A 19,747-nucleotide genomic window follows, 5' to 3' on the forward strand; every position below is an offset into this window, starting at 1 on the left:
CACAGACTTCTGCAGGATTCTGTCACACTCTGAGAGCACTAGCAGTCCTAGTTAAACTTCTTCTGACACCATGTTTTGTTCATACGTTTGTAAATCCAGTCATCAGGACACAGAGACATGTGAGTTCACTGCTGTGCTGTTTATTCCTTCCAACTCCAGGCACACTGCACAATAGACCACCCACTTCCCAGCATCCCCCTGGTCCCAGGGACCATCACTAAAGATTCAGGCTTACACCTATTAGTAAGGGAGTGTCTACAAATATTAATACACTAACATCACAGGCCCTTATGTATCAAACGCCCATAAGCGTGCAGCCTACACGGAGGTCCGCCAAAAGATGTGGGAGATGCTCCGCAGCTGGCAGACCATCGTGCAATTAGAGAGACGGTGGTCTGACCTGTGCAGAAGACAGCCTCGGCTGCCGGAGGAGTTACGCTAGCAAATTCGCGACTGTAAGTAAAGCATACTGTAGCATTTGTGTGTGCATGAGTGTGTTTGCACATTAAAGTTGTGTAATATTTGCATCCATAAGTGTGTGTATGTTGTTTAGCCTGTAGATCTGGAAAATATATGTTGGTATGTATAGATTATTGTATTGATGTATACAGTATGTGTGTGGGTTGTATGCTGAGTAAAGTACAAACATGAGATCTGACATACTAACGTATCATTTTGCATACTAGTAAGGATTTTGTGTTTATTTGTAGTATAATAAAGTTTGATGTTGTTTTTTACAAACATAAAAAAAAGTAGGTTTCATGTTGATTACTGAGTAGGTATTGTTGTTTTAAAACAAATGTTTTTAAAAACCCATAATCTGTGTTACTCTCTCCTTAGGAAGAGCCGAAAGAAGAAGGGGCTGCCAACCACAACCTCCCTCACCCACTCAACCTACCTTTGCCCCTCAACTTCCCGCCCCCATTCAACCACCCTCTCCCCCTCAACCTCCCGCCCCCGTTAAACCACCCTCTCCCCCTCAACCTCCCACCCCCATTCAACCACCCACTCCCCCTTAACCTCCCGCCTCCATTCGTTCCTTCCCCCATCCAAGAAGCAACCCACGGTGAGGAAGAGAGGAGGAGTATGGGCCTATGGAGGAGTGTAAGTTTGGTTTGTGTTTAAAATATTTTTATTTTTTATTTTATTTTGCCTTTAAACAGATAATACATCATGTGTCTTCAACCTTTGGCTATCCAGCTGCTTTGGAACTACATAGCCCAGTATGCCCTGCAACAGTTGTGCAATTTGGGAATGTGTAAACTTTTTCAGGGCATGCTGGGATGTGTAGTTCAACAACAGATGGAGAGCCGCAGTTTGCTGACCCTGGACCTAGACCAGGGATGGTGAAACTTTAGCCCTCCAGCTGTTGTTGAACAACACATCCCAGCATGCCCTGCTACAGTTTTTGCATGGTCAAATTGCTGAACTCTTGAAGGGCATGCTGGGCTGGGTAGTTCCACAGCAGCTGGATAGCCAAAGTTTCACCATGCCTGACCCAGAGAGTGAGGTGTTGAAGTGTGCTTTGTACATTTCTTCTATATTGCATAATGACTGAAATATTTTATGCTAAATTAGTAAACATGTTTTTCAGATGCTGAGTTTGGAGTTCGCAATGCGGACATACTGCCAAGATCCCCCGGTGGTGATGAAGAGGAGGAGAAGTATGGCACTATGGAGGAGAGTAAGTTTTTTTTTTTTAATTTTACTACATAGGTTGTTTTTAGTAAATTAAAAATTATACATATACTACAACATGTGTCTTCAACCTGCGCCTAACCTGCTGCTGAGGAACTACACATCCCAGCATGTCTTGCAACAGTTTTTCCATTTGGCCATGAGAAAACTGTTGCAGGGCATGGTGGTATGTGTCATTCAACAACAGCTGAAGGGCTGCAGTTTGCTGACCCAGGACCAAGAGCAGGGATGGGTAAACTTTGGCCATCCAGCTGTTCTGGAACTACACATCCCAACATGTTCTGCAACAGTTTTTCCATTTGGCCATGAGAAAACTGTTGCAGGGCATGCTGGAAGCTGGAGGACCAAACATTGACCATGCCTGCAGTGTTGGATTAAGCCTTCGGGGGGCCCAGAACACTAAAGACAGGGGGGCCCTTCCCCTCCTGTCATCACTGGCTGAGCCTGTTGTTTATGCCTCATTCCCTTGAGCGTCCATGATGAAGCAGCACACAGCAGGTCCTAACTGCACTCCTGCGGTGGGGGCAGACTCCAGAGACTCTTCTCAGGCAGCATGGGAACTGATTCTGTATGTCTCCAGCCTCTACCAGCACCACCAGTTCTCAGAGTAGTTGTGCGGCTGGGAGAGCTTCTGCTGGTGGTGGAGACTGAAGATGAGCTGAATTGTCCCTGAATAGTAGCAGTGCCAGCAGGGGCAGATCTATACTTTTCATTTAGGAAGAGCTTCCATCCAGAGCTGGCACTCGCCACAGCCAGGGACAGTGCTGTCCCTGCTGTGGAGATGGGGCATCGCCACCTGCAGCTGTCGAAATCGATAGCTGCAGGTGTGGGAACAGTCAGCACTGCCGACAGTTCATACATTGCCAATGCATATCGGCATGCTATAGATATAGCAGCACCGCTATGGACATAGGCGCATAGTGCCCGTCATGTACCGCACATTCATACATGGGGGAGAAGCAGCATAGCGCACATAACGTGCACGGATACAGCTTCTCCCCCATAACGGTGGATCATACATTTACACCAGAGAGAGAAAGCAGAGAGGGGGGCAGAGAGAGTATAGAGGGGGGTGGGGCAGATAAAAGAGAGGGGCAGAGAGCAGAAAAGCAGAAAGAGAGAGCGGCAGAGCGAGGAGGAGGGCGAGAATAGAGAGACAGCAGAGAGGAATAAGAGAGAGAGATAAGAGACAGAGAGAGGAGAGAGACAGAGACAGAGAAAGGAGATAGAGCGAATAGAGAGGCAGAGAGAGGGGAGAGAGAGGACGACAAAGAGGAGAGAGAGACAGAGAGAGGACGACAAAGGAGAGAGAGAGGCAGAGAGGAGAGACGAAAAGAGTTTACAGAAGACACAAAATCCATCCAACAATCTTACATCACTGTAGCTCCAAGTATGAAAGGAAAATAAAGAGACAATAAATATGTGCAAAAAAATAAAACAGTAAATGTTTCCTAACCTTTTGCTGACTATGTAGGTGGAATGCTTACTACTGTTGTGCTTCTCCTCTCATTGTGACAGTGCCCTTTTCTACTCCTCTCTCCCCTCACTGCTGGTAGTCGGGCCGGGGCTTGCTGATAGTTGGTCTTGGTCACCCAGAGCCGGTGTGGGGGGCGGGCTGCTGTAGGGTCCACCTCCAGAGTTCAAGGAAGAGCGGAACTGTGAAGGTGATGTCGTCAGCCACATATCTGGCCACATTCCGCCCAGGCCAGTGGCGTAACTAGGGGTCCGCATCCACTGTGCTTGCTTGGGGGAGCGCAGGGCTGCGGGGCACCCTAGCCGCCACTGATCTCAGCTGTGAAGGAGGGACACGGAGGGCACAGCGCGCGACTCTCCTGTGTCCCTCCTGCGTCTCCGGCGTGTCTACTAAATTAAGTGCCCGTTCGTGAGCTCTGATTGGCTCACGAACCGGCACTTCATTTAACAGACACGCCGGAGACGCAGGAGGGACACAGGAGAGGCGCGCGCTGTGCCCTCCGTGTCCCTCCTTCACAAAACAGCGGGGAGCGGGGGTGAGTTGTACCTGGCACTGGGGGAGAATATTTGGCACTGGGGGAGGGGGAGCATATTTGGCACTTGGGGGGGGGGGGCATACATGGCACTGAGGGGGCATATGTGGCACTGGGGGAGCATATTTGGCACTGGGGGGTATATGTGTACCTGGCACTGGGGGGGGGGGGGGGGTTATTTGGCATTGGGGGCATGTGTGTACCTGGCACTGTGGGGGAATTACTGGCACTGGGGGCATATGTGGCACTTGGAGCACAGCCCTAGGAACAAGCATTAGCTCCTAGCAATGAGCATGACACGCAGTGCATGAAACCCCTGGCAACGAGCATGACACCCAGTGCATGGAACCCCTGGCAACGAGCATGACACCCTGAGCATGAAAACCCCTTGCACCGTGCATGGAACCAAGAGCATGAAACCCCTGGCAACGAGCAGGTAATTTAAAAGTAATTAGAAGCCTTACTGTAGGACTTAATGTGTAATGGGCATTACGGTGTGTGGCATAATGTATCAGAGACATTGCGGTGTGTGTCATAATGTGACACAGGCATTACGGTGTGTGGCATACTATATCACGGGCATTGTGGTATGTGGTATAATGTCTCAGGGGCATTGCAGTGTGGCATAATGTATAACGGGCATTGCGGTGTGTGGCATAGGGTGTAATGGGCATTGCGGTATGTGTCACAGGCATTACGGTGTGTGGCATACTATATCACGGGCATTGTGGTATAATGTCTCAGGGGCATTGCAGTGTGGCATAATGTATAACTGGCATTGCGGTGTGTGGCATAGGGTATAACGGGCATTGCGGTATGTGTCAAAGGCATTACGGTGTGTGGTATACTATATCACGGGCATTGTGGTATGTGGTATAATGTCTCAGGGGCATTGCTATTCCTGTCATAATGTGTCACAAGCATTACGGTGTGTGGCATAATGTGTCGGGGGCATTATGGTGTGTGCATATTGTGTCATGTGCATTATTGTGTGTAGCATAATGTCTAAGGGCCATTGCAGTATGTGGCATAATGTATACTATGCATTACTATAAGGAGGAAAAATGACAAATAATGTAAGAGGCATGAATCAGGATTATATTTCCTTTCTCATACGTCCTAGAGGATGCTGGGGATGCTTCAAGAACCATGGGGTCTAGACGGGATCCGCAGGAGACATGGGCACACTATAAGACTTTGAATGGGTGTGAACTGGCTCCTCCCTCTATGGCCTTCCTCCAGACTCCAGTTAGATTCTGTGCCCAGCGAGACTGGATGCACACTGAGGAGCTCTCCTGAGTTTCTCAGGGAAAACACTTTATTAGGTTTATTATTTTCAGGGAGACCTGCTGGCAACAGGCTCCCTGCATTGTGGGACTGAGGGAGAGAAGCAGACCTACTTCTTAAAAGTTCAAGGGCTCTGCTTCTTAGGCTACTGGACACCATTAGCTCCAGAGGGTTCGATCACTTGGTACGCCTAGCTGCTTGTTCCCGGAGCCGCGCCGTCACCCCCCTCACAGAGCCAGAAGATTGAAGCCGGGTGAGTATGAGAAGATCAGAAGACTTCAGTGACGGCAGAAGACGGCGTTTGAGGTACCGCGCAGCGGCCGCGCTGTGCGCCGTGCTACCACACTGATCACGGCACTGCAGGGTGCAGGGCGCAGGGGGGGGCGCCCTGGGCAGCATGGGGGACCTCAAACAGCACTGGCATAGGATATAACAGTGCCCAGGCACTTGTTAAGGGACCCCCGCCAGTATAAAGATTTTTTGAGTGGGACTGAAGCGCGCCATATAGTGGGCGGGGCTTAGCCCGCATAGCTCTGACCAGCGCCATTTTTCTCTTCACAGAAGGCTGCAGAAATGCTGGCCCTGACCTCCACACTGCTGTGCAAGTAACAGGGTGCAAAATGGGGGGGGGGGGGGCACTAGTGATTGGTGATTTATTATATATATTAAAAGCGCTAGCAGGTCTGGGCAGTCTTGTTACTGACTTCAGCACCGGGATTGGCGCTGGATGTGAGCTGGCAGAACTCTCTCAGTGTCTCTCTGGCAGGCTTTATTGTGGGTCTGTCTCTTATAGCCCCAGTGTGGTTGTGGCTGTTGGTATGTGTGTGTGTCGACATGTCTGAGGCTGAATGCTCTTCCCAGGAGGAGGCTGGTGTGGGAACAGACAGTTCTGTGAGAGTGTCAGTGTCGGCACCGCCGACGGATGATTGGGTCAATATGTTAAGTGTTTTAAACACAAATGTGACTAAGTTGGCTAAGAGATTTGATAAATCTGAGTCTCAGAATCAGACATGGAGGAAATCCATGGAAGATGCTTTGTCACAGGCCCAGACCCCTTCGGGGTCACAGAAACGTGCATTTGCCCAGATAGCAGATACAGATACCGACACGGACTCTGATTCCAGTGTCGACTATAGTGATGCCAGATTACATCCGAAACTGGCTAAGAGTATTCAGTACATGATTATGGCGATAAAAGACGTATTACATATCACTGAGGACCCTGCTGTTCCTGATACTAGGGTCTGTATGTATAAAGGAAAAAAACCTGAGGTAACGTTTCCTCCCTCTCATGAACTGAACGCACTTTTTGAAAAAGCTTGGGAAAATCCTGACAAAAAGATACATGTTCCCAAAAGAATTCCAATGGCATATCCGTTCCCCTCTGGGGACAGGGAAAGGTGGGAGTCAGTCCCCACGGTGGACAAAGCTTTATCGCGTCTATCCAAAAAGGTAGCGCTTCCGTCCCCTGACCCGGCAGCCCTAAAGGATCCTGCGGATCGTAAGCAGGAAAATACCCTGAATTCCATTTATATCACTACAGGGTCGCTACTCAGGCCTGCCGTTGCTGCGGCATGGGTGAGTAGCGCTATTGAAAAGTGGGCAGATAACTTGTCCTCTGAGGTAGATACCCTAGACAGAGATAGTGTGATTTTGTCTTTGGGTCACATCAAGGACGCTACAGCATATTTAAAAGAAGCTGTAAGGGATATTGGCCTTTTTGGACCAAGGGCCAATGTCATGGCAGTCTCAGCAAGGAGAGCATTGTGGATTCATCCGTGGAATGCTGATGCTGACTCAAAGAAGGCGCTGGAGTCGCTACCGTTTAACGGTAAGGTCTTGTTTGGTGACGGCCTCACTGACCTGATGTCTTCGCTACCGCGGGAAAGTCATCTTTTTTACCTTATGTTCCTGCACAGCAGAAGAATTCGCCTCACTATCAGATGCAGTCCTTTCGGCCCAACAAATTCACAAAAAGACGTGTGTCCTCCTTCCTTGCTGCGAGGGGGAGAGGAAGGGGAAAAAGGTCACAGGCTGTGGCAAGTTCCCAGGAGCAGAAGTCCTCTCCGTCTTCTACCAAATCCACCGCATGACGCTGGGGCTCCTCTGCGGGAGTCAGCTCCAGTGGGGGCATGTCTCAAACTCTTCAGACAGGTCTGGGTGCACTCGGACCTGGATCCTTGGATAGTAGACATAGTAACCCAAGGGTACAAGTTAGAGTTTCAAGACGTGCCCCCTCACCGATTTTTCAAATCGGCCTTGCCAGCTTCTCTTCCAGAAAGGGAGATAGTAAGCGCTGCAATACTAAAGTTGTGTCAAAATCAAGTGATTGTCATGGTACCCCCGTCTCAACAGGGGGGGGGGGGGGGGGTTTATTCGAGCTTGTTCGTTGGTTCCGAAGCCGGATGGCTCAGTCAGACCGATTCTAAACCTAAAATCCCTCAACTTCTTTCTGAAAAAATTCAAGTTCAAGATGGAGTCTCTACGAGCAGTGATCTCCAGTCTGGAGGAGGGGGATTTTATGGTGTCGGTCGACATAAAAGATGCCTACTTACATGTCCCCATATATCCTCCACATCAGGCTTACCTGAGATTTGCTGTGCAGGATTGTCATTACCAATTTCAGACATTGCCGTTTGGTCTGTCCACGGCTCCGAGGATTTTCACCATAGTAATGGCGGAAATGATGGTTCTCCTGCGAAAGCAGGGAATCACAATTATCCCGTAATTGGACGTTCTCCTCATAAAGGCGAGGTCCAAGGAGAAATTGTTGAAGAATGTTGCTCTTTCTCTGACGATTCTGCAACAACACTGTTGGCTCCTAAATTTGCCAAAATCACAGTTGGATCCAACGATACGGCTGTCGTTCCTGGGTATGATTCTGGATGCAGAATTGCAGAGAGTTTTTCTTCCAGTGGAAAGAGCTCTGGAAATACAGAACACGGTAAAGCGGATTCTGAAACCGGCAAGGGTGTCAGTTCTTCACTGCACTCGGTTACTGGGGAATATGGTGGTGGCCTACGAGGCCATTCCATATGGCAGGTTCCATGCCAGGGTATTTCAGTGGAACCTGCTGGACCAGTGGTCCGGGTCTCACCTGGACATGCACCGGAAAATAATTCTATCTCCCAGGACAAGAATTTCCCTTCTGTGGTGGCTGCACAGTTCTCACCTTCTGGAGGGACGCAGGTTCGGGATTCAGGATTGGATCCTGGTGACCACGGATGCAAGTCTCCGAGGCTGGGGAGCAGTCACACAGGGAAGAAACTTTCAGGGAAAGTGGTCAAGTCAGGAAGCTTATCTACACATAAACATTCTGGAATTAAGAGCCATCCACAACGGCATACTGCAAGCAGAATATCTTCTTTGAGGTCTGCCGGTCTTGATTCAGTCAGACAACGTGACAGCGGTGGCGTACATAATCCACCAAGGCGGAACAAAGAGCAGAGCGTCGATGGCCGAGGCCACGAAGATTCTTCGCTGGGCGGAAAGACATGCCAGCGCTTTGGCAGCGGTCTTCATTCCAGGAGCGGACAACTGGGAAGCAGACTTCCTCAGCAGACACGATATCCATCCAGGAGAGTGGAGTCTTCATCAAGAGGTCTTTGCAGAAGTGACAAGTCGTTGGGGAGTTCCTCAAGTGGACATGATGTCGTCTCGCCCTCAACAAGAAACTTCAGAGATATTGTTCCAGGTCAAGGGACCCTCAGGCGATAGCGGTGGACGCCCTTGTGACACCGTGGGTGTTTCAGTCGGTCTATGTGTTCCCTCCACTTCCACTCATTTCAAAGGTGATAAAAATTATAAGAAGAACAAGGCTTCCGGCGATCCTCATTGTTCCAGATTGGCCAAAAAGGACCTGGTATCCGGATCTTCAGGAGTTGCTCATAGAAGATCCCTGGCCTCTTCCGCTTCGGGAGGACCTCTTGCAGCAGGGGCCGTGCGTGTATCAGGACTTACAGCGGCTGCGTTTTACGGCGTGGCGGTTGAACGCCAAATCCTAGCCCGAAAGGGTATTCCCAGTGAAGTCATTCCTACATTTCTTTAGGCTAGAAAAGAAGTAACGGCAAAGCATTACCACCGTATTTGGAGAAAATATGTGTTTTGGTGTGAATCCAAGAAGGCTCCTGCGGAAGAATTTCACCTGGGGCGGTTGCTCCATTTCCTACAAGCAGGTGTGGATGCGGGCCTAAAGTTAGGCTCTATTAAAGTACAGATTTCGGCCTTGTCGATCTTTTTAAAAAAAGAATTGGCATCCCTTCCAGAAGTTCAGACCTTCGTGAAAGGCGTGCTGCACATCCAACCTCCCTTTGTGCCTCCAGTGGCACCATGGGACCTTAATGTGGTGTTGCAATTCTTGCAGTCACATTGGTTTGAACCTTTGCGCAGGGTTGAGTTAAAATTCCTTACTTGGAAAGTGGTCATGTTGTTGGCCTTGGCGTCTGCAAGGCGAGTGTCTGAGTTGGCGGCTTTGTCTCACAAAAGCCCCTATTTGATTTTCCATGCTGATAGAGCAGAGTTGAGAACTCGTCAGCAATTTCTGCCAAAAGTGGTTTCATCATTTCATGTTACACAGCCAATTGTGGTGCCAGTGGCTACTGACGCCTTGGCGGAGTCAAAGTCTCTCGATGTGGTCAGAGCTTTGAAGATCTATATCGCCAGAACGGCGCAGATTAGGAAAACAGAGGCTCTATTTGTCCTGTGGGCTCCCAACAAGATTGGAGCTCCTGCTTCTAAGCAGACTATTGCGCGCTGGATTTGTAATACGATTCAGCAGGCTTATTCTACGGCAGGTTTGCCGATACCGAAATCGGTGAAAGCCCATTCTACCAGGAAGATGGGCTCATCCTGGGCGGTTGCCCGGGGAGTCTCGGCGTTACAACTTTGCCGAGCTGCCTGCTACTTGGTCGGGTTCAAACACCTTTGCGAAGTTTTACAAGTTTGATACCCTGGCTGAGGAGGACCTCTTGTTTGGTCAGTCGGTGCTGCAGAGTCATCCGCACTCTCCCGCCTGTTCTAGAGCTTTGGTATAAACCCCATGGTTTTTGAAGCATCCCCAGCATCCTCTAGGACGTATGAGAAAATAGGATTTTAATACCTACCAGTAAATCTTTTTATCTTAGTCCGTAAAGGATGCTGGGCACCCGTCCCAGTGCGGGCTGTATCTGCAGTTTGTGTATTGTTACGCTCATGTTCCGTTGCGTTTAGTCAATCTGTGACTGTTGTTGGTCATGCCGTTGCATGCGTTGTTGTTGAATGCCATGTTGTACGGCGTGTTAGTGGTGTGAGCTGGTATGTATCTCACCTTAGTTTGAAATAATTAAATAAATCCTTTTCCTCAAAATGTCCGTCTCCCTGGGCACAGTTCCTATAACTGGAGTCTGGAGGAGGGGCATAGAGGGAGGAGCCAGTTCACACCCATTCAAAGTCTTATAGTGTGCCCATGTCTCCTGCGGATCCTGTCTATACCCCATGGTTCTTGAAGCATCCCCAGCATCCTCTACGGACTAAGAGAAAAGGATTTACCTGTAGGTATTAAAATCCTATTTTCCTGTGGTGGCCAACGTCTGGGCATGCAGGTTGCAAAACTGTGGTATAAGGTAGTCTTTTCCTGCAATGCCACGCCCCTTTATGCAAAGTCACGCCCATTTCAACAAAGCCATGCCCCTTTTTTTGCGGCGTGCGCAGATTCATCGCTTTACTAGTGCCAATTATGGGGTGGGGGGCGCCAGGAAATTTTTTGGCTTGGGGGAGAAAAATTTCCAGTTACGCCACTGGCCCAGGCTCCAAGTCAGACCAACTGTAGTCGCAGCGCTGTTCATCCCCATTCTCATAGCTGCATTGTCCATGTGCCCATAGCTACACATAAATACACTGTTTACTGTGTCTGCGTGTTACGGGAGCGTGGATCTACCACTGAACGACAGTGCTGGGTAGGAGCAGCTATGACCAGGGGGGCGCCATTTTAGGGAGGGCCTAGGGGTGCATACCCCCAGTGCCCCCCCCACCCCCCCTCTTAATCTGGCTCTGCATGCCTGACCTAGACAGTGAGCTGTTGAAATGTGTTTGGTACATTGCTTCTATGTTGCATAATGTCTGAAATTGATTGTAATTATTGTTTAAACATTCTTTTTACCCCCCGGTACTTTAACACTTTCCATTTGAACACTTTTCAAAGTGATGCTACATCATTACATATATTATATTGCCCTTTTAAAAAAAAACACACAAATTTATTCATATAAATGTTAAATTTTAATTAAACATATTTTTTAATACAATACATTTTTTAAATAATATTTAATAAAATATTAATTTCTGCAAGGATGCCCTGCACGTGGCCCTCCATTCGCCGCAGGGGCAAACGGATAGCCCGATTCGGATCTCCAACATCAGCATCTGTAACCTGTCATTTTAAATACACAGCCTGTGACATGGCAGTTGGGAGCAGATTGTTTGCTTCTTTATCACTCCCCTTTTAAACACTGTCAAAAAGATGAAGCATATATGTAACAGAAAATAATGTGTATATAATGTATGTCATACATTCACTGCTTAGTCAATATCATAATAAATAACATATGCAACCTTTTTTTTATTCCACAAAACAAATGTAAATGTTAAAAAATTCAGGGTATTGTGCAAATAGGACAACAAATATATTAAACTGATATGTTTGTTGCCTTAATTGCTGAATGTTATTGGGCAATTAGTTTGACAAACTCTTCATTTTGCAGTGTTTGAGCACTTAATTGTTCAATCACATTACAATTCCTTAGTGCATGGTGGGTGTGATTCTCTGTCTGATCGCACTCTTGCATTGCGTTCGCACACTTGCAAACGCTGCTTGCGTGCGCACTGAACAGCGATCAGGTCTGAATTAGGCCCCATGTTTGCAGAGTGAAAGGTTAATTAATGCTGCAGCTTTGAGGGGTCATTCCGACCCGTTCGCACGCAGCGATTTGTCTGGAATGCGCATGCGTGACAGCCGCACTGCGCACGTGCGACGTTGCCCGGCGTCAGGGGTCACCGGTTTACGTTGCGGACAATGAAGAATGCGGTCACAGAGACGACCGCAAGAAGATTGACAGAAAGAAGGTGTTCCTGGGCGTCACCAGACCGTTGCCTGCCGTTTTCGGGGAGTGGTGAAGAAAACGCAGGCGTGTCCAGGAGAATGGAGGGCGGATGTCTGACGTCAATGCCGGCACCACCATCGCAGAGATCGTCGCACAGGGTAAGTATGTCCAGGGCTAGTCTTGTTCTGCATGAAATTTATTTAGCTTAGCAGGACTGCGCAAGCGATCGCAGCCCTGCAAAGCTAAAATACACTCCCCCATAGGCGTGGACTAGTTGATCGCAGCAGCAGCAAAAAGCTGCTGGCTGCGATCAACTCGGAATGACCACCCTGATGTGTTCTTCAATGTCGGGTTGTGCAGTGTCACTTACCATAGACCTCCACAGTGGACCGTTCAGCCGTTACATAGAAACATAGAATTTGTCGGCAGATAAGAACCACTTGGCCCATCTAGTCTGCCCCTTTTTTTTTTTTTAATTATTATTTTTTATCTCTAACCTTATTTGATCCTTATTTCTTTGTAAGGATATCCTTATGTCTATCCCATGCATTTTTAAATTGCTCTACTGTCTTAGCCTCTACCACCTCTGATGGGAGGCTATTCCACTTGTCCACTACCCTTTCTGTGAAATAATTTTTCCACAAATTTCCCCTGAACCTCCCCCCCTCCAGTCTCAGTGCATGTCCTCGTGTCCTTTTGCTTCTCTTCATTTGGAGAATGTTTCCCTCCTGGACTTTGTTAAAACCCTTGATATATTTGAAAGTTTCTATCATGTCCCCCCTTTCCCTTCTCTGCTCCAAACTATACATATTGAGATTTCTTAGTCTTTCTGGGTATGTTTTGTGATGTAGGCCATGCACCATTTTAGTTGCCCTCCTTTGTACAGTTTCTAATGTATTAATATCCTTTTGAAGATATGGTCTCCAGAATTGAACACAGTATTCTAGATGAGGCCGTACCAATGACCTATACAGTGGCATTATTACTTCTTTCTTTCTGCTGCTGATTCCTCTCCCAATGCAGCCAAGCATCTGACTAGTCTTCCTCATTGCCTTGTTACATTGCTTACCTGCCTTTAAGTCATCTGATATAGTAACTCCTAGATCCCTTTCCTCCTCAGTAGTTTTCAGTATAGTGCCATTAATACTGTATTTAGCTTTAGGATTTTTGAGACCCAAGTGCATGATTTTGCATTTTTTGGCATTAAACTGTAATTGCCAGACTCTTGACCATTCCTCTAGTCTACTTAGATCCTCAATCATTTGTTTTACCCCACCTGGTGTGTCTACCCTGTTGCATACCTTTGTGTCATCTGCAAAAAGGCATACTTTCCCTTTAATGCCATTTGCAATGTCACCAATAAATATATTAAAAAGCACTGGTCCAAGTACAGATCCCTGGGGTACTCCACTGGTAACATTTCCCTCCTGTGAATGCACTCCATTTACCACAACTCTCTGTTTTCTATCCTTCAACCAAGATCTTATCCATTCAATAATCCTAATATCCAATCCCAAACTTTCAAGTTTATTTAGCAGTCTGCGATGTGGAACTGTGTCAAAAGCCTTACTAAAGTCTAGATAAGCTATATCCATGGCTCCACCTTTATCCATCACTTTAGTCACACAATCAAAAAAGTCAATAAGATTTTTTTGACATGATCTCCCCCAGTGAATCCATGCTGTTTGGGATCCAGTAAATTGCCGGATTTGAGATAATCTACAACTCTTTCTTTTAAGAGTTTTTCCATCAATTTCCCTACTACTGATGTAAGACTCACGGGTCTGTAGTTGTTTGCCTCTTCCTTGCTTCCACTTTTGTGCAGTGGGACTACGTTTGCTCTTTTCCAGTCCCCTGGAATTACTCCTGTAGCTAATGACTGGTTGAATAATTCTGTCAATGGTGCTACCAGCACCTCTTTAAGTTCTTTTAGTATCCTTGGATGTATCCCATCTGGCCCCATAGATTTGTCCACTTTCAGCTTTGAGAGTTCTGTTAGGACCTTCTCCTCTGTAAATGTACTTGTTTCATTTTCTTGAATATCCCTGCAACTTTACTGTGGCCCCTTCCCCTCTCTTTCAGTAGTAAATACTGAGCAAAAATAATCATTAAGATGATCTGCTATTAAATTGTCTCCTTCAACAAGACTCCCAGTGTCCGTCTTTAGTTTTATAATTCCGCCTTTTGTTTTTCTCTTTTCGCTTATATACCTAAAAAAAGTTTTGCCTCCTTTACCCACTGACTGGGCACTGGCTTCTACTAAAGATGCTTTTACTCCACTTCTCCCTATACTGCTCGGTACTGCTCCTCTCTAGAGGAGTAAAGATCCACCCTTAAGAGAGGCATGGAGTCGCGTCACTACGCTCTGCTCCGTCAGCCACCTCCAGAACAGGAGCTTCCGAGCTTCTGAGGGACACTGACACAGCACGCAGTGCCTCAAGTCACCGGGAACAGCCACTCTGCACAGGTTAGATGAGCAGTACTACCGCACACTGCCAGCCAATATCTCCCCTCCAAGATGGCTGTTCAACGACCACCAACTGTTACACCAGCCAGAATGAGCCAGCCTCTTTCTGAAACTGCAGGTGACATCTGTGTAGCCAGCGGCGGGTGAGAGTTCCCATTCACCATGCGCTAGCTCTGTAGTTCAAGTCCCAATGAGGCAAAAAGGTTTTTTCACAGTAAGGACAATACGTGTTTGGAATTCCCTGCCTGAGAGAGTAGTAACTGCGGACTCAGTCAACACCTTTAAGAATGGGTTAGATAAATTCCCATTGAATAAAGATATTCAAGGTTATGGTGCGTAGGCACGTATTATAGTTAATATAACTAGTCCTAACATAAAAATAACTAGTCCTATAATAAGACTGCATAGGAGACCACAAATAGGTTGAACTCGATGGACTATTGTCTTTTTTCAACCTTAGTTACTATGTTACTATGTTACTATGCTCTGGCTCAATCAGATGTATATAAAGGCAGTATTTACAAATAAACAGTACATTTTCTTACTAGGGGTGGTATCCATTTAGCAGAGGTAATTTACCGCGGCTAATTGGTTTGCGGGGGCTATCCAATTAGCCCTGATAATCCGTAGATTATCCCTGATTCCGGCATTTATTGGGGACTATGCCTGAGGTACGCAATGCACAATCTGTGATAAGTACCCCTCAGACCCACGATGAGTGCTGTGAAAATACATAGGTCCATAAAAACCTATGTATTTTCGCACAAAAAATGGGGGCCCTAATTGGATAGGGTGATAAAAAAACACTAAAAACACTCACTTTTTGTGTATATGGCACTATCGCAGGTGATTGGATAGCCCCCCTAGCAAGGGTATCACAAGTGTGACTATTCGCTTCTGGGTGCATGTAACCATTGCAGCGAGGCGTGTGCATGTGTGAACACATCGCAGCAATGATTAGAGTGGCTACATCTGTACTGTCTACTGGCAGTGCAGACAGATATTTTTGTTGAAATAGTATCCTATCCGTTTGCTGTGCCTGAGTGATGCCACGGTCAGTTTAATTCAGGTTCTCGACTGTAACTAGGGGGTGTGCAACTGGTGCCGCCATACAGCAACTGTATTTAGCTTGCAATGTGCTTGGAACAGCCACTTGGTGCTCAGCTTCCTGTTCCCAGCCCCCTCCTCTGTGATGTCAAAGGCCGTACAGGATGCATAAGTGCTCTGGTACAGGCCCGTATTCAGAGATGGACGCCATGCTGATGTTGCATGCAGGGACGGACTGGGGTCCGAATTTGGCCCTGGCATGTGCTTGCATGCCATGTACAGGAGTCCGTGGGCACTAAAGTCAGGGGTGTGCCGCGAGCCATGGGGGTATGGACTCATACACACCTCCATTTCTATGGAAATGGGAGGGGAGGCGGGGGAGTGGCCAGAGCAGCGGCCTTCCCGGCTCTCTGCCTGACAGGATCATCCCACAAGCCCATCGGCCCTTCTGGCATTTGCCAGAAGTACCAAATGGGCAGTCTGGCCCTGGTTGCATGCAATAGATGGATTTTTTTACTACTGTGCATGCATCTATGAAGCACTGCCCATGTGCCGCGATGAACTTGCGATGGCGGTCACAGTAAGGATTTACAGACAGGGAGCATTTGTGGGCGGTAATGTGTGAGTGGTGACAAACGCAGGCATTATGCAGTAAAAGTGACCGCAGCATCTTGCTTTCAACAGCCATGCTGTATGACCATATACAATTACTCAGAAAACCGCTGATCGGCCGATATGCGTCCAATGGTTGCCTCTTTGTGCACAAGCGGTGACTGCACAGTTTCCATATTTTTGCACAGACGTTGCGTACAGGATTGCAGCTGCGAAGACATTTGTGTCCATCTCTGTGTCAGGCCCACAGCCCACAAAATTAATCCTACAAATTCTCCCCTCCGCGAGAGTGACCGTACAGGAGATGCAGCAGACCATTAAGGGGGTCAGGGCCGAGTGTTTCCCCAGGGGAGGGGGTGGGTTCAAGATGACATCACTCTTAGGGAGTTGTGTCACTGCACCCCTCGTAGACAGTGGGTAATTCAGATCTGGTCGCTGCTGTGCGTATTCGCACAGCGGGTGATCAGATCCTAAGTGCGCATGCGTATGCGCCGGATTGCGCACGTGCATCAGACAGCAACAACGGGCATCGCCGGTCCGCGACGGGATAGTGCAAAAAATCAGATCGCACGGGCATTCGCAAGGTGACGGAGAAATTGACAGGAGAAAGCCATTTGTGGGTGGCAACTGAGTGTTTACTGGGAGTGTTCGGGAAAATGCAGGCGTTCCCAAGCGTTTTCAGGGAGGGTGTGTGACGTCAGCTCCGGCCCCGATCAGCCTGTTCTCATCGCACTGGAGGAGTAAGTCCTGGGTTGTGCACAGACTGCACAAAGTGGATTTTTGCAGCTCAGCTACACATGGGATCGCACACTTGCACAGCGGATATACACTCTCCCTGGAGGCGGCGACTATCTGATTGCAGGACAGCAAAATTAGCAGCCCAGCGATCAGATCTGAATAAGGCCCACAGTCAGAATGCCGACACGGACATCAGGTCCGCAAGCAAAATGCAATTTCTCCTGCAGAATGCCTACAGTGTAAAAATAATGCTGTCAAAATAAAAGCTGGGCTCCATGCAAAAGCAGCCAGTATTTATCCTGAATGAATATAAATGTATTTGCACCCCCTTGCATTGCAGCATTGTTTGTATAGGTGAAAAGTTACTCTTTTCTTTTTTTGCTGTGCTCCCGACTTTGAATCAGCCCTTTAGTATGTACGTGAGCAGTGCTAGGTATAATAGGATGTAGTCAATTTACCTACAATCAAAATCCCGACGGTCAAAATACCAAATAGCATTGACCGACGTTCAAAATCCTGACAAGGTTAAAATACCCACATGGTCAAAATACCAACATTTAAAATACCGACAAGGTCATAATACAGACATTTAAAATGTCGACAGGTCAAAAAGTTGACATGAGTTTTTCATGATTTTTTTCATTGAAACTGGCTTGTTCATACTTTACCATCCCAGTGGGCCTAGAGGGCGCAGTGAGCCATGCGAGGGGACGCAGTACACCTATGTTGACATAGACACAAAAAAACAATGAAAACCTGTTGTCAACTTTTTGACCGGTCGACATTTTAAATGTCGGTATTTTGACATTGTCTGCATTTTAAATGTCGGCATTTTGATCTTGTCGGGATTTTGACCATCGGTCAGTTGTTGTCGGGATTTTGACCAGCGGGATTTTGATTGTAGGTATTTCATACTGATCCCGTTATAATACTGTGTTACTGTCTACATCACAGTTTAAATGGAGAAAGTGAAATAAAAAACAAAACCAGAGTCTAGACATACATCCAGCCAACCTATGGGCTGTTCATTTGTATCTGTGAATATGAGCCCTCACCTTGCAAGACTTTATTTGCTACTGTTCTGTAAACAGTAAAACTAATAATGTTTGTGTTTGTCCACAGGTCTGCAGGATACATTTGTATTAAATTACACATTTCTGAGCACACAACCAGCAGCCAGCGAAAACAGGTTGGGATAGAGACAATTACTGCATGCACCAAATATTTGGGAGAGTGAGAGATTTCCCAGACTAGACACATTAACCGTTTCTCCCCTGGCAGGCGTGTAACATGACAGTGTGATGGGATCTTGCCTCTTAATTTAACAAATGTGTTCTCCTGTCCTATGAATATGTTGTGACAATGAGAGTACTCCTATTCTGTTATTTTCATTGTGTCTAATTATGGAACCACCCTCCATAAACATGAGCTTTCTGTTATTATCATACTTGATTCTTATGTTGTTATGTGTAGCAAATGATTAAAACGAACGCCTGTTGTCTACACAGTGGAGGCAGCTGTTTTGTGGGTTTAATTAATATATATGGGAATGCAACCTGTAATTATTTCACAAAGACCCATTGATGTTACTGAAAATGGCTAGAAACCAGTGTGATAATGTAGCGATTATTCCACACCAACCACTGCATGTAACGCATTTGCTGTTCTCAACGCCATACGTACATCATAAAGCATCTCTAATGTTCCTTCTCTAGGGTTTGCTGCCGTCGCACTGTTTAGGCAGCAACTGTGTTCCTCATGTACTAGTTCTAGCTTCTAGGATCTTCTCCTAATTCCTGTTAGACTGCAAGTATTGCACTTAGATCACAGTCCTCAAGGTACACTAAAAGTACAGATTTAAAAGATATCCAGGCTAGTGCACAGATGGTATAATCAAACTGATCGAGGTACTGTACTAATGAAACATCTGTGCTGCTTATGCATGGATATTTCTAAAAACCAAGATTGTTAGGGTACCTAGGGGATAACGTTTGAGAACCACTAGCCTAGATGGACCACTCGGCACTCATCAAGGTGCATAGCTACTCTTCTCTCATATACAGTAGGTGCATGGCTACTCTACATTCCCCACAGCCTGGCCACATGCTATAAAAAGGGCGGAAACCCACCTCCAGAAATCCTATGTTTGTCTCTGGCTTTCTACTCTACTATAAGGTACATCGCCACTCTCCATGAATAAGGTACATGGCTATTCTCTCTACTCATAAGGTGCATGACCACTCTCCATTCATCAACGTGCATGGCTACTCTCCACTCATTAACCTGCATGGTTACTCTCCACTCATTTACGTGTATGGCTACACTACACTCATCAAGTGCATGGTAACTCTCCACTCATCAAGGTGCATGGCTACTCTCCACTCATCAAGGTGCGTGGCTACTCTCCACTCATCAAGGTGCATGGCTGCTCTCCACTTATCAAGGTGCATGGCTACTCTCCACTCATCAAGGTGCGTGGCTACTCTCCACTCATCAAGGTGCATGGCAGCTCTCCACTCATCAAGGTGCACGGTAACTCTCCACTCATCAAGGTGCATGGCTGCTCTCCACTCATCAAGGTGTGTGGCTACTCTCCACTCATCAAGGTGCATGGCAGCTCTCCACTCATCAAGGTGCATGGCTACTCTCCACTCATCAAGGGGCGTGGCTACTCTCCACTCATCAAGGGGCGTGGCTACTCTCCACTCATCAAGGTGCATGGATGCTCTCCACTCATCAAGTTGTGTGGCAACTTCACTCATCAAAGTACGTGGCTACTCTCCACTCATTATGGTGCATGGCTACTCTCCACTCAT

At 47.2% G+C, this 19,747-nt stretch overlaps 1 long non-coding RNA gene across 1 annotated transcript; it reads left to right on the forward strand.

The window, feature by feature from the left end:
* Positions 1-846: 846 nt before the first annotated feature.
* Positions 847-18,400, forward strand: LOC134911163 (uncharacterized). The gene is made up of 3 exons (XR_010176370.1): positions 847-1,104; positions 1,595-1,684; positions 18,054-18,400. It is a non-coding gene; the product is annotated as an uncharacterized LOC134911163 (long non-coding RNA).
* The last annotated feature ends 1,347 nt before the right edge of the window (positions 18,401-19,747 follow it).

Source organism: Pseudophryne corroboree, chromosome 4 (genome assembly GCF_028390025.1).
Source record: "Pseudophryne corroboree isolate aPseCor3 chromosome 4, aPseCor3.hap2, whole genome shotgun sequence".
Lineage (NCBI taxonomy): Eukaryota > Metazoa > Chordata > Amphibia > Anura > Myobatrachidae > Pseudophryne > Pseudophryne corroboree.